Source organism: Periplaneta americana, chromosome 13 (genome assembly GCF_040183065.1).
Source record: "Periplaneta americana isolate PAMFEO1 chromosome 13, P.americana_PAMFEO1_priV1, whole genome shotgun sequence".
Classification (NCBI taxonomy): domain Eukaryota; kingdom Metazoa; phylum Arthropoda; class Insecta; order Blattodea; family Blattidae; genus Periplaneta; species Periplaneta americana.
The window spans coordinates 61,836,981-61,849,859 of record NC_091129.1 but is presented as its reverse complement, the minus strand read 5'-3'; the positions used below and the strand labels follow the sequence as shown (position 1 = coordinate 61,849,859).

General features: G+C 36.0%; 1 protein-coding gene across 3 annotated transcripts in view; it reads right to left on the bottom strand.

The window, feature by feature from the left end:
- Window positions 1-12,879, bottom strand: part of LOC138711999 (probable G-protein coupled receptor No18) — a 1,860,709-nt gene that overhangs the window by 197,314 nt on the left and 1,650,516 nt on the right. The gene's annotated exons all lie outside the window — the stretch shown is intronic.

The window sequence follows — 12,879 nt, the reverse complement described above, 5'->3', positions numbered from 1 at the left end:
TATGTTGTTTAGTGTGTTTTAAGTCACTGTCTTCCCTTTTATGATTGAATGTATTGTGTGTTTTAGATCACTCTCTCCTAATTTACAATTGAATATGTTGTTTAGTGTGTTTTAAGTCACTGTCTTCCCGCTTACGATTGAATGTGATGTGTTGTTTTAGATCACTCTCTCCTCATTTACAATTGAATATGTTGTTTAGTGTGTTTTAAGTCACTGTCTTCCCGCTTACGATTGAATGTATTGTGTGTTTTAGATCACTCTGTCCTAATTTACAACTGAATATGTTGTTTAGGATGTGTTAAGTCATGGTCTTCCCGTTTATGATTGAATGTATTGTGTGTTTTAGATCACTCTCTCATCATTTACAATTGAATATGTTGTTTAGTGTGTTTTAAGTCACTGTCTTCCCGCTCACGATTGAATGTGATGTGTTGTTTTAGATCACTCTCTCTTCATTTACAATACTGAATATGTTTAGGGTGTGTTAAGTCATGGTCTTCCCGCTTAAGATTTAATGTATTGTATGTTTTAGATCACTCTCTCCTAATTTACAACTGAATATGTTGTTTAGGGTGTGTTAAGTCATGGTCTTCCCGCTTAAGATTTAATGTATTGTGTGTTTTAGATCACTCTCTCCTAATTTACAACTGAATATGTTGTTTAGGGTGTGTTAAGTCATGGTCTTCCCGCTTAAGATTTAATGTATTGTGTGTTTTAGATCACTCTCTCCTCACCTACAATTGAATATGTTTTTTAGTGTTTTTTAAGTCACTGTCTTCCCGTTTACGATTGAATGTATTGTGTGTTTTAGATCACTCTCTCCTCATTTACAATTGAATATGTTGTTTAGTGTGTTTTAAGTCACTGTCTTCCCGCTTACGATTGAATGTGATGTGTTGTTTTAGATCACTCTCTCTTCATTTACAATACTGAATATGTTTAATGTGTTTTAAGTCACTGACTCCCCGCTTACGATTGAATGTGTTGTGTTGTTTTAGATCACTCTCTCTTCATTTACAATACTGAATATGTTTAGTGTCTTTTAAGTCACTGACTTCCCGCTTACGATTGAATGTATTGTGTGTTTTAGATCACTCTCTCCTCATTTACAATTGAATATGTTGTTTAGTGTGTTTTAAGTCACTGTCTTCCCGCTTACGATTGAATGTGATGTGTTGTTTTAGATCACTCTCTCTTCATTTACAATACAGAATATGTTTAGTGTGTTTTAAGTCACCGTCTTCCCGCTTACGATTGAATGTGTTGTGTTGTTTTAGATCACTCTCTCCTCATTTACAATTGAATATGTTGTTTAATGTGTTTTAAGTCACTGTCTTCCCGCTTACGATTGAATGTGATGTGTTGTTTTAGATCACTCTCTCTTCATTTACAATACTGAATATGTTTAGTGTGTTTTAAGTCATGGTCTTCCCGCTTACGATTGAATGTATTGTGTGTTTTAGATCACTCTCTCCTCATTTACAATTGAATATGTTGTTTAGTGTGTTTTAAGTCACTGTCTTCCCGCTTACGATTGAATGTATTGTGTGTTTTAGATCACTCTCTCATCATTTACAATTGAATATGTTGTTTAGTGTGTTTTAAGTCACTGTCTTCCCGCTTACGATTGAATGTGATGTGTTGTTTTAGATCACTCTCTCTTCATTTACAATACTGAATATGTTTAGTGTGTTTTAAGTCACTGACTTCCCGCTTACGATTGAATGTATTGTGTGTTTTAGATCACTCTCTCCTCATTTACAATTCAATATGTTGTTTAGTGTGTTTTAATTCACTGTCTTCCCGCTTACGATTGAATGTGATGTGTTGTTTTAGATCACTCTCTCTCATTTACAATTGAATATATTGTTTAGTGTGTTGTAAATCATTGTCTTCCCGCTTACGATTGAATGTGTTGTATGTTTTAGATCACTGTCTCGTCATTTACGGTTGAATGTTGTTTTGTGTTTTTAAGCTACTATCATCCTGAAGTTCAAATGTATTGTGTTACAAGGCTCTATAACATTCGGTAAGTAATGGCAACAATGCCTTAAACCTCTCCGGTGACCACTGAAATCTTTACTACGTATTAGAGCAACGATTGTTTCATAAATTTGCAATGTTGAAAATCTCAAAGTAGACATATTTTATAAATAAAGTGGCTGTTTCTGATATGTAGCAAATAGTACATATCTAAAGATACGAATAAAGGTGCTTCATAAAATTCCAAGTTGGAAGAGAAAAATATGCATAGAGCATTACATGAAGCCCGTGGGAGAGAAGTCTTGCCATACTGAACTACTGCAAGTTGGGAGGAAGCAAGACATTTGCTTTCGATCAAGAATTGACATCCGAATAGCTTTAGATTGATCAGTGAGAGATCTAAAACACACAATGCATTCAATCAATTCCATTAATATTCTCATTATATAAATATATTTTAGATTTATATGTTTCTTCCTATAACATAGTTCTATCATACTTATATTAATTAATTCTCACCATTTTACTAGCTATCTCAATTTAATTATAATTGATAGATAGAATTAAATTAGCTCATAAATTAAGTTATTACTTTATCTTATAGGTTTATCTAAATTTAAATAAACACGTACTAGTCGTTAAAACTTAACTGAAGAATGTTGCTGGAGAATCTTTTAAGTGAAGTGTAAATATTCGTAACTTAAATATGTATTGTATTGATTAAGGCTGGTTGAGTGGAAGAGAAGGCCTTATGGTCTTAACACTGCCAGCGAAAATAAAACATTCTATCCTATCTATTCACAACCGCGGTCTCTCTACCCCGTTCTCAGGAGCTACCATGAGCCACAGAGGAGAATCCACGGGACATATTACTACCACCAGCAACTAATGACCACATACGACGTAATCTAAGTTCGGAGCGGTCTGAAGCCGACTTTACATCGAACGCAAGCCCGAAATATGGAAAAGAAACGGAGATTATGAAGAAAGAGGGGAAGTGTAATTATTAGACTTCGGATTTTAGGTAAAAACCTATTTTAATCCTTAAAAGATATGTTCATAAAAACTTGCAAGTACACATTTCATATAAAACTATGCCTAAAATTGGTATTTTAATAGCGCCTAAATGCCTATTTTGGCCTATTAAGTATATTTTACCTCTAATAGGTCGAAACACTCATTCTTATTTCGAAAATTTGTATTTTAAATTTGAAATGTGTTCCTGGTTTTGTTAGAAATAAAGTACGGGATAAACTGGAGCAAGTTCTGCAGAGGAATATAGGGCTGAAGGACCTGCGTGCTGCTTCAGACATCTAGCAGGGAAGAACACGGATTACAATGTAATATTCCTGTTCAACTAGTGTCAAAATTGAAATACGCTCCTGTTACTTAGTGGATGTGGAGCGTTCATTTTCAGCATACAAATTTGTGTTGAGTGACAGACAGCATTGCTTTTTAGTTCAAAATTTAGAAAAAGTATTAGTAATTTATTGTGAAGCTAATTATGGACATTAACGGACAAGGCTTGGTAAAAATTGATTATATTAGACTTGTTTTGTACTGAATTTATGTCTAAACTTATTTTTCACATTTAATTGTTTAGTTTATATATAACTAGTTAGATATTTGTTGTTCTTGTACTTTTAGTAGTAGTGATGGTAACGCTGTACAAGCATTTAAAATTATTAAATTCTAGAAGTGAATTCCTGGTGATTTGGAACTTGTTTTTAAAGAAAATGTTATTTTTTGTTAGAGGCTATTTTCAGTTCTTTACAGACTATTTCCTACACTTTTAAGCCTATTTTAGGAACCTAAAATTACATTTTAAGACCTAAAAATCCGTACCCTAGTAATTATGATGGCGAAATGAGTCCGAGGTCCAACGCCTGGAAGTTAACCAGCAATTCTGCTTCAAATGGCTAAGGGAAAATTTCGGAAAAAACCTCAACCAGGATTTGAACCCGAGCCCACTCATTTCATGGTCAGACATGCTATTCGTTAATCCACAGCGGTGGACACGTCAAACTATAACGCTAAATTTAGGACTCATATATTATAATGCAAGTCGCAACCTGTGTTCGACTAGTGTGAAATCGAAAAATCCCACAGATGAGTTTACGGTAATTCCCGAAAAGAATAACCTACGAGTAATTAATATAAATAAATACCTGGTATTATAAAGTAAGGAATCACTGAGCTGTTCATGGAAGACCGCTTTTAAGGTCAATCATCACATATAGGCCTCATCTTATTAGAAGGAATTGATGTGACCTCTAATCTGGCTTGAATCATATTGGAAACTTTTAATGGCAGATGTCACGGCAATGTGTAGGTCATAGCGCGGCGTCTCGTGCAGATGAGATCTGAGGCAGACTGTTAAGTAGGGCAGTAAGTTTATATCCGGCACGCCTCTGCCCTGCGAACAGCTGCCTGACTCTACACACTGATAACGTGATAAGGCCGTTTCTAGTAAATTTATTTCTGTACAAAGTTATCCATTATTGCCTACATTGCTTAAAGTGTATATATATATATATATATATCGAAAATAATAGAAATAATAACAGTAATAACAAGAATGGTAATAATAATAATAATAATAATAATAATAATAATAATAATAATAATAATAATAATAATAATAATAATAATAATAATTACCACCACCATTACCAACAACACAACTATCTGCATTATGTTCCAAGACTAAGTCAGAGTTGCAGAACTGGGGAAAAGAGGGGTGGATGCATGGGGAAAGAGCTCGTCCTCCATCCACAAGACCGGACCGTCAATGACGTTCTTGTGACGTTTGACAAGCACACGGTTCTCTCTTCTCTTCTCCCCCTACCGTACAATGACGCGAGGGTTGAAGGGAAGGGATGAGTTACGTGTTCCGGCTTGGGACGTCTGCTTCAATTGCACCACAGTTCTGCATCCCTGCTCTGAGTGCTTTGGGCTCACTTAAACTTAAAAACGGATCCCACTATCTCTTGCTGAGTCTCTTACGAATTTTTTCATGGACAATTAATTATAATCCTATTGTATTTACTTTTGTAAATCTTGCTGTCGGCATAAGTTGTATCATCTTAGAAAAAAAAAGAGCCGCTTCCATACGCAAAGTCCCCTTCGGAAGACTTCGGATAATTTCCTGAAGACTTAGGTTTAGTACACGTGAACGAACTTCTTATGCAAGATTCCGCTCTGTTTTTTCTTTGTTTTGTTGCTTTTCCTGACTGTTTATAGATCAAGTGTAATGTTATAACCGGAGCCCGGAAGTTAGGCAAAATGTCTTTTTTATTTGGGTATAGGCCTATATACGAAGGAAGGATAGGATCGTTTTTATTTTTAATTTTTTGGCCCATTTTTAAGGTTTAATGACTTATTTGGCCGTTTCTGCTTTTGATGGAGATTTTTTGCTATTATGTAGCCTATATATTAAATAAATGAGTAAGTACTGTACAATGAAATATTAGGCTTATACGAATCCTGAATTTATTAAAAATATAAATGGAAGTAATTTTTTTATTTTATAAATGAAGCACCTGTTACAAAAATTAAACGATACTTTTACATAATGGGAATATCTATTGAGAATCTCACCCCCACATAAATACATTTACATTATTTGTGGCGGCATACCTAAAATGTAGCTCTAGCAGATCAGTCGGCTGACAGGCAAACATTCTGATGGGGGCAGATAAAAAAGTTAAATTTTTTCTTCCAACATGTTAATAATGTCAAAAGAAGTGCTTATATAAATTTTGGCCACTCGACCGCAATTATGAGGTCATCCAGAAAGTGATTTTCCCTGGGGCCATTTACAGAAAAAAGCATAATTGCATGGAAAGATTAATTGAAACAAATACAGCAATTGTTGCGCTATTTGTCAACATATTCTCCACTGGAATTGAGATATTTGTCATACCATGGGATCAAATTCTATATCCTTGAGTCGTAGAAGTCAGCCGCCTGGGATCGGAACCAGCGTTTGACAGCCGTCTGCACCTCTCTGACGATTCCATGATATGACAAATGTCTCAATTCCGGTGGAGAATATGTCGAAAAATAACTCAACAATTGCTGTGTGTAAATTTTTCTAATGAAATTGTGTCTTCTTTCTGTTAACGGCCCTTGGCAAACTTGTTTTTTATGGCCCTCGTAATTGCGGTCGAGTGGTTAAATTTTGTATAAGCACTTCTTTTGACATTATTAATATGGTAAAAGAAAAAAATAACTTTCTTATCTGCCCTCATCAGAATGTTTGCTTGTGAGAGGGTTGGTGGGACCAGTTACTGTTACTGCACCTCAGTTGGTTTCTCTCGTCTGAGAGATTCAGTTTCTACAGATTCTAAGAAAACATTGCGAAGAGAGAAAAATAATAAATTCTCTGACAGTTCGAATCGTATTGAGAGCAATAATAAGAAATGACACTTTAATTTGCGCTACTGTTACAGATATGAATTCATTCATACAATTGAATGTTTTAAGTATAGTACTCAGATCACTTCGATGGTAGTAGAACGATGAAAAACATTCCCTCTGACAATCGGTTGACTATGTCAGTTGATAACTTGAAAAACTATCTTGTTGTGGCATGTATAACCCCCCTTCCAAAAAAAAAAAAAAAGAAGTTAGTACTGAACTGTAGCACACAGGTTTATTAAATAATATTATGTTAAATTAATATTTTGATGATTTTACTGTCTATTTTCGTAATTTTAAGTGCCTATTTTTATCATTTTACTGCCCTTTTCCTGAGTTTTAAGTGCCTATCTCCCTGCCTATTTTTAGCCAAAATAAATGTCCGAATGTCTGGGCTCTAAAATAATCTATTCAAGGGTTAAATTAGGTGCAAAATAAACATCCTTTCCCTAGACGCGTGAACCACATTCTGTCCATAGGTGGAATTCGACAAATTCACACTACAAAGACCTGTCATTTTTGTGTCTAAAACTGTACATGTCCAATCGAACTACTTCAATAATCCCTAGCAATCCTACTGTACTTAGGCGTGATTTCGATTCCTGCTTGATCTGGTATTCTGGTTGAAGTTTTCGAGGTTTCCCCAACCGTAAGGGGAATGTCAGGTAATCCCATGGTGAATCCTCGAGTATACGATTTCGCTATTACCAATTCCAGAGACTCTAAATAATCTAATACTTGATATAGCGTCCTTAAATGACCAACAAAAATACCTGCTTATCCCTCTTGGTAGCTCTGTTGGCAGAGCGCTGCTTATAACGATCACAGACCCGAGTTCAAATCTCAGTTATACCAGAGTTGTATTTGTGTGGACAAAGGCAAGGGTGTGAGGGTTTTTCTTGGTATTGCACCGATACGCTCTATCCTAGATCATATATGTAACAGATATGTCGGGCTTATAGGCTTTGAGGTTAACAACTTTTGTCAGGTTTACTACGCTGCCATCTAGTTGTTACATAAGGAGCCACGTCATAATTCCCATTTGAATTGCATTAGCTACTGTGCTGCCATCTCGTGTTCGTTTACGGCGGACGGGTGGCGATCCTGGCGGTTGTTCTCTTCAAAGTGCTGCCGATTTTAACGTAGCGAGGAGTTATCTGTTACATATATGATCTAGGGCTCTATGTAGTCCGCTATGACATCATCTACAGATAAGATACTGTATCATGTCGAAGCGAAGCAAGTGTGCCGAGTTCATGCGCCGATATGCTGCAGTTTTTAATAACATTCAAAACATACATTTACAAATATATTACATAACATTATTCAAGGTAAATTAGGAACCGAGGGTTTCATGTGAAACTTTATTTTAGTATTCTATGATGTTTTATAGGATTTATTATTTATACTAGCCGTATTAATTATTCATGCAAGAGAGAACTCTCAGGATGTTCGCCAGAAGTAAATTTCGTTTTAAAAACAGTTAATATATAGGTGGAAATAAAGTCTGAAACCATATGGCTATAATATATCACCCCCGTTCACATACAGAGTGTTCGCAACTTAATGCCCGACAATGCAGGAGTGTATTCCTTGATTCATTCTACAGCGATATTACCTAGCATATGCCTATACTAAATTGAAGCATTAAGAAGTTAATGGCTTGCAAATATCCGGCTCTTCTTGCGGCGCCAAGCACTATGAACATCAGACTATGTGCGGCAGCGATCGCAAAACGTCCACTAGAGACAGTAAACAGTGCAGAGACAGTGCTGTTTGTCGTGCGGGGCTATCAGTGCCCGGTGATCGTGAAAATGCCGTTCGTGTATTCTCATCAAGAATACGCTGATATTGTGTTCATTTATGGATTGTGCGACGGTAATGTTGAGAGAATATCGGATACGGTTTCCAGATCGTAGACAGCCAGATCCAGGAGTATTTACACGTACACATCGCCATTTAGCTGAACGTGGAAATGTCCCAAGCCTACATGCACAACACGAAGAAGTGCGGCCAGACCGAATTGAAGACCTAAGGCCTGCAGTTATTGACATCATAAATGAAACTCTACGGATAAGTACACGACGAATTGCTGCACGCCACAGTTTGGCACATACTACTAAATATCATGATAATTTTGTGCAGAACCTAGAACCCGGAGATCCTCATCGTCGTCTGAACTTCTGTAACTGGCCGATAGTCCATCCGCAACTAATCAGCATCAGTCGTGCTGCAGACCACATCAGACATCATCCCGCCACTATTGCGAGCGCCACGCATTCACTATTACATAGGACTGTCTGGTGTAGGGATACTCAAGAAACGCATTTCGAGCCCCACCTGCAATAACAGTGCACAGATTCACCTGTTAGTTTGGTACAGTATAATGCAATTTTGTATTTATTTACTTTTTTTTTGTCTCTTGTAATGCAACAACTGATGGAACCTTATGAAGACCTGACTGTGTTGGTTAAGTTTGTAATGGTATTTTCACGTCCAAGTAAGTAGATCTGTGTAGGGTTTGTACTTGTAATAAAAGAACAGATTACTTCTCAATGTCTTTTGCTTTTATTTCCTTATTGACACATTTACTACTTAGAAAAATGTTGTACAAAGTTCCGACTTATAAGTGCTTGTAACTCCGAAATTATTAGACTTTTGATTAGGACATGTTAGGTAATATCGCTGTAGAATGAATCAAGGAATACGCTCCTGCATTGTCGGGCATTAAGTTGCGAACACTCTGTATACATTTCAGGTTGGCCATTCTAATCCTAAAAACCGGAAACATATAAAACAGAACAACCACTAGGATCTCCACTGTCGAAAAAGAATTTTCTCGTAACGACCGTTAGATTAAAGTACACCTGCAAGCTATTATTCAATACAATTCCATCAGGGTTATAATGTGACTTCTTTTGCTTTCGCTAGTGGCAGTGTAGTGAAATTTATAAAAGAAGTTGTCTTGAAAGTTCATTAGGCTGATCAATCTATTCTTTGTGATTACGTGATCAGAGCTATTACTTAACTTCCATAAGGGGCAGTGTTGTAATATACGCTGAATTGAGAGAAGGGACCCTGTGAAATGGACTGCATGGTCCCCAGACCTCAACCGCATGGAATTTACGTTATGAGGAATATGAAAGCCCAGGTAACCTGTATGTAAACATTTGGGATCTGGATAATCTCTGGGGAAGGATAGCTACCGCAGCAGCTGCTATGGATCCTCTGATGTTGAAGAGAATTAAAAAAAACATGGTAAAACGTTGAGGAAGTTTTTGAAAATGGTTGTGAACATGTGGAGCACGTGCCATAGTAGGCATGTGAGCTGTTCACAATTTTTACTACGGTTCAAGAGTTTATAGTCGCACTATATAAATAAGTAAGTATAAATCCACTATTTGTAAGTTTCTCATTTGCAAAAATTAACGTGGCCATTACGTTCAAAATCTCAGTTCACTCTTTTATCGAGTTTGTTTTTTGGCGTCTCAAATGTATTGATTAATTACGTAATTTAGTCATTATTATAAATACATGCAAGCCAGTGATGGGTAATTAAATCTACATATAAGAAATCTATTCACTTTATAAGGATGTAAATTAATAACTAAAATATCATATGAGAAAATAAGAAAAAAACTGTGTAGTCCGCCTCCTTTGTCTCTAGGTAGGGTGCTGGACTCCTGATCAAGATGGACCGGGTTCGATTGCCGGTCGTGAAGTCAGGGAGATTTTAACTCGGACCTCTTCACGGGGACTGGTTGTCTGTCCATTGTCCAAGTATGTGTGGTGTCTCGCAGTGGCCCCCGGGTACCCTGACCCAGTAAACGGGGGAGTCTTGCAGTGTGTGCGTGTGTTCAGTAGTTTTGTGGATCTAGGTACAATAAGCCTCAGGCTGCGGTGCCGAAATTAGTAAAACAACTGGATATATTTAATCTTAATGATATAAAAAGACTCCTATCCCTCATATTTAAAAAAACAACTGGTCAATAGAGGCTGTCTAAACAAATGTTCCATTATAGACTGAGAAGATGTGAGAAGACATAAGAGAAGATGGAGAGAAGAGTGAGTACTAGAGAATTTTAGCCTGATGCACGATAGAAGAAGGAGAAAGTCATCATCATCATCATAATCATCACTCACGGATTAAGTCATTAGACCTATTCGTACTTAAGCTCATTGCTTCCTAGGTCAGCCTACACCTCGCCTTCCTTTTGGCTTGTATTGCATTATTTCCTTCGGATATCTTTTTTCATTCATTCTGTCTATGTGATCTTTCCAGTTTTGTCAATATGTTTTTATTTTGTCTGCTATTGCAAGTATTTCAAGGACTTGTCTAATTTCTATCAGTGGCGGCTCCTGCATATTTCTTAAGACAGGAAAGAAATTAACAGTAAAAAATGACACCTTCTTGATTAAAACCTGCTATAAATTAGCCTACATGCATACATGTAAGACCAGGTTTACAAGTTCAGTATCACATGCTTTTGAAGAATGTCAGTTCTTGTAAAGTCACACTACCATTATTGTTCAAACAAGTTTGAGCATTTAAGGTTTAAGTGAGCTGCCGGTGGCCGAGTAATTTTTTATGTTAAAAATAATGTAGTTTGGAGTACTTTCAATTCAAATTATATTTGTACAAAACTGACAACTACTTGGCTGTCACCCTGTCTAGTAGATAATGAATGGAAGTGAATTTCAGGGGCCAAAAGATCTGTGATAGTACTACTTCCTCTTAAACCCGACTTAACTTACAAATATCCTCGAAAGTGCAATAAATAATATTTGATTTTTAATTTAAAACTGTCTTTATTATGCCTCCTATATGTTAGTCTGGTTGAATGAAACATCGCTAGATGGCAGAGGTAGCGAGCTTGCTGCACGACCAGTCGGTTTCTGTCTGCTACACTATTTCCTGCCATCCTCAGAATCAGAGAAGGATCTCCTCGCTATCCGTTCATTTACTTGCTTTAAAACTCTGCTTCTTTTTCTGGCCGCTAGTGCGCTGTTGTCTGTGTATTTTCAGAGTCCGTGGATATCCAGAGTACCGCAATCGTTTGAGCCGGCAAATGCCGACAAATCCGCCATTGTTAGTCCAGCGCGCGCTATGCAGTATACAGTTGTATAGGGAAAGAATGTAATTTAAGTGCGAAGAAATGCAATGCTGCTGTGTTCAGAACTGTTCACAGAGAACTGAAATAAGTGCACATTTGTTTTCTCTGTGACAAGGTGAAAGAAATAAGGAAAAAGGAAAGAAGTGACTATAAATATAAAAAGGAACGATCCGCTACCTAAGCGAGCATACATTGTGAGAGTAATGAATGACTGTATTTTGATATTTATTTTTTCAAAATTTGGGACCCAAAATAATTTTATAAAACTAATCTAGAATTTAAGTTGTTTCAGCAATGATATTTCTACATAAAACAAATGAAAATCACGTACCAATTAGGATTATTGTCAAATTTTTACCATCTTCTCTCTTTCAAATCAAGCATTTCTGAATTTAATCCTATTTGCTATTTGCAAGAATGACATAATATATTTGTGAAGTTCTGAATTCATTCTTGAGACAAGAGTGTATTGTTTGGCTCGATTAGAAAATACAAAGACCGTAGAAACTAGAAACCCTACTAAGGTTAGACTGATGTGAAATTTCAATTTTCTAAACTATTCTAAATAGATCTATGAAATTTTGTACTTTTTGTAATTTTAAATTGTGCAAATTTAGGTTTTCAAAAATTGCTACTATTTTGGCCAGAATTCTTGTCTACATACGTGTCAGACCTTCAGAAACGAAACTTAATATACAATTTTCCTTTTTATTTTACTACAAAATAATTAAAAATATTTAATGCACTAAAAGTGTAAAAACAGAAAAAATTCAACTCGAGCTTAAAGAAATTAATATTAAAAAATACCTCTTCCTGCTGATATGCATATATATATATAATCAAGCAGTACATCTCACTTGACGATATGTATCAGAGGAAGGACAATTGTTTGTAAGCATCTGAAGTCTGATTAGTGGAATATGTAGCTAATCGGCGAAGTATGCATTGGAGGGGGGAAAGAAACTTGCCTCCTACCCCATTATCTCCTGGCCTAATTGTTTCATGAGTTTTGCCTTATTGGTGGTACTTATGAGGTTCAAACCTGTCTTCGGACAGTTGACTAAACTACAACAACAACAAAAAATGAGTGTTAGGTATAATACTGATAGTAAGTTTTGTTAAGAACATATTCAAAAACCTCTACAAAAAATCATACATGTAGTACAGAATCTGTAAAAAGAGTAGCATTTTTAGCAATGCAAAATTTACAGAAAATTAAAGTGGAGAAAATTGACTTCAAAAATTTGGGATAATAATAATGAACCAGGTCTCTGTCTTTTTTATTTTCTAGGCATTTTGAAACATATAGAACTAGCATATTATATACAGAACTTATTCTTATATACACTACCACGCTGTG